Source organism: Tursiops truncatus, chromosome 11 (assembly GCF_011762595.2).
Source record: "Tursiops truncatus isolate mTurTru1 chromosome 11, mTurTru1.mat.Y, whole genome shotgun sequence".
Taxonomy (NCBI): domain Eukaryota; kingdom Metazoa; phylum Chordata; class Mammalia; order Artiodactyla; family Delphinidae; genus Tursiops; species Tursiops truncatus.
In genome coordinates, this window is record NC_047044.1 from 47356885 (window position 1) to 47360179 (window position 3295).

Below are 3295 nucleotides of genomic sequence, written 5' to 3' on the forward strand. Positions count from 1 at the left end.
TAAATACCTTACTTTTTCTCTATTCTCTTAAAATCTAAATATAAATTATCATTAGCAAATAATTATGATGAATAATAACAATGTCACTTAATTTCCTGCTGGCTGAGGCCTGGCAGAGTTGAAGCATGCTGAACTCAAGAGCATGTAATTTTAGAATTGAACAATTAAACTCAGAGAAGATGAGAGCAGAGGTTACCATGGCAACCTGATCCCAGGACCCTGTGTACGACCATATTATTTCAGTGTTTGAGTCACAGAGGCTGGTTATTGTGATTTAAAATCCAGGCAATGTTTGGGTACAGATAGCGAGTTTCCCCTGTGCAAGTTTAGAAAGGACAGGTACTTTGGAGTCTGCTGAAGAGCATTATATAATCTTCAGTGAAGTGATAATCAGTTAATGGAAATAATTAGTTGTCGCTAATAACGATGATTAGTTTTTTTTGTTTTTTTTTTTTTTTTTTTTTGTGGTACGCGGGCCTCTCACTGTTGTGGCCTCTCCCGTTGTGGAGCACAGGCTCTGAACGCGCAGGCTCAGCGGCCATGGCTCACGGGCCCAGCCGCTCCGCGGCATGTGGGATCCTCCCGAACCGGGGCACGAACCCATGTCCCCTGCAGCGGCAGGTGGACTCTCAACCACTGCGCCACCAGGGAAGCCCACGATGATTAGTTTTAAGCTATGTCATAAACATATTAGAATTATGGGCTCTGTAAAAATAATTGCATTAAAATTTAATAGTTAAGTATAATTGTATAATTAGTTTTCATTCATTCAACAATACTGATTAAACCCTAGTATGTGCCAGACCTTGCTGTAGGTACTGGGATTCAGTGAACAAAATAGGGTAGACAAACAATATAAATAACTTATGGTATCTGATGTGTTCAAATATGATAAGGACTATAAAGAGAAAATAAAGTAGGGCAGGGGGATTGGGGGTGTGTGGGACAGTGAGAGTGTGGCATGGCAGTTTTAAATTGGGTTGTCAGAGAAGGTCTCATAGAGAAGATGACATTTGAACAAACTCAGAAAAGTTGAGGGGTGAGCCATGCAGGCATTTAGGGAAGAACATTCCAGGCAGAGGAAATACCAGTGCAAAGGCCCTGAGGTAGAGGCATGCTTGTCATGTTCAAGGAACAGCAAGAGAACTGGAGTAAAGGGGAGAATAATAACAGAAGAGATCAGAGTAGAAACAGAAGGCAGGACCATATAGGGCTTTGTAGGTCACTGAAAGTATTTTTGGCCTTTATTCTGGGAGAAATAGGCAGCTACTAAAAGATTTTGAGCAGAAGGGTGACATGACCAGTTAGGAGGCAATAGCCTCCTTAATTGTTACTAAGGGGGAAAATTATGGTCACTGCGGGTTAGTAATGGAAGTGGGGAAAAGTGTTCAGATTCTGGATATATTTTGAAAGTACATAGATACAATGGGATTTCCTGATGGATTGGATATGGGGTATGAAAGAAAGAGAGGAGTTAAAGATGACTACAAGGTTTGGGGCCTAAGCAACTGGAATAATGTAATTGCCATCATTTGGGAAGGGGAAAACTGGATGGAGGGGGTTTGGTGGTGGAGATGGGACGAAATGAGAGAGCAGAATAAGTTTGAGCTATCTATTAGAAATACATGACGGGGGGGTGGGGGGGACTTCCCTGGTGGCACAGTGGTTAAGAATCTGCCTGCCAATGCAGGGGATATGGGTTCAAGCCCTGGTCCAGGAAGATCCCACATGCCACAGAGCAACTAAGCCCGTGTGCCACAACTACTGAGCCTGCACTCTGGAGCCCCCAAGCCACAACTACTGAGCCCACATGCCACAACTACTGAAGCCCGAGCACCTAGAACCCGTGCTCTGCAACAAGAGAAGCCACCGCTCACTGCAACTAGAGAAAGTCCACGTGCAACAACGAAAACCCAACGCAGCCAAAAATAATAAATAAATAAATAATATTTAAAAAAATCATCACACGGGGAGAATAGCTCCGTGCTTTGTGACCACCTAGAGGGGTGAGATAGGGAGGGTGGGAGGGAGATGCAAGAGGGAGGGGTTATAGGGATATATGTATACACATAGCTGATTCACTTTGTTATACAGCAGAAACTAACACATTGTAAAGCAATTATACTCCAATAAAGATGTTAAAAAAAAATCAGTGTAGAAGAAAAATATATGTATGTATGTGTGTTTCATATATATGTGGTAAAATATTTGAAGATGAATTCTTTAAGAAGGGCATATGTTTGAAATTAAACTTTTTTAGTTAATAAAAAAAAAGGAAGAAAGACATAGGGGAATTCCCTGGTGGTTCAGTGGTTAAAACTCTGAGCTTCCACTGCAGGGGGCACAGGTTCGATCCCTGGTCGGGGAACTAAGATCCCGCATACCGTGTGGTGTGGCCAAAAAGAAAAAAAAAAAAAGAAAGAAAAAAGAAATACGTAGGGAAAGAGAAGACAGTTGGAGATACAAGTCCAGAGCTTGCGGGGAGTTTAGGCTGGAGGTATAAAGTCAGGGGTCATAGGGCAAATGGATGGTATTTAGAGCCACAAGAATAGGTGAGACAACCAGGGGACTGAGACGAGGCCAGACTGAGCTCTGGGACACTGTAATAGTAAGATGTTGAGAAGAAAAATGGGACCAGCAAAAGACTAAGGAGGAGCCAGAGAGATAAAAGCAAAACCAGGTAAGTATGGAGTCTTTGAAACCAAATGAGGAAAGCATTTCCAGGAGGAGGGAATGATCAAAGATGTTAAAGCCTGCTGATAGGGTAACTGCCATTGATTTAAGCCATGTGGAGGTCATTGGTGCCCTTGACACTCATCAGAGTGATGAGAGTGGAGGCTGATTGGAGTGGTTGCCAGAAAATATCAGGTGAGGAGTTGGAGACAGCCTGTAGACAGATCTTTTGAAGACTGTTCTTTTGGGATGTCAGCTAGAGGGAAAGTGGGGTAGAGAAGGTTTTTCTTTAGAGAGGAGATTTAATAGCATGTTTTTATGCTATATATATATGAAATTATTACTATTTTATATGTGATTATTTTATATTGAAATTTATCTTCCAGATACTATATCCCCTATTCCCTAGGACCTCCAATTACTCAAACGTTCGTCTTTCACCTGGGATGTTGACATTTTCCTGGCTACATTAACGTCTTTATTCCGTTGGATAACATGGTCAGTCTTTCAATTTGGAATTTCTCACTCATGTGGATTCTGAATGTCCCTTGCCCTTTTGACATGCCCAATGAGCCACACCAACACTAGTCCATCCACAACATTCTTGGTCTCTGTTCCTAGT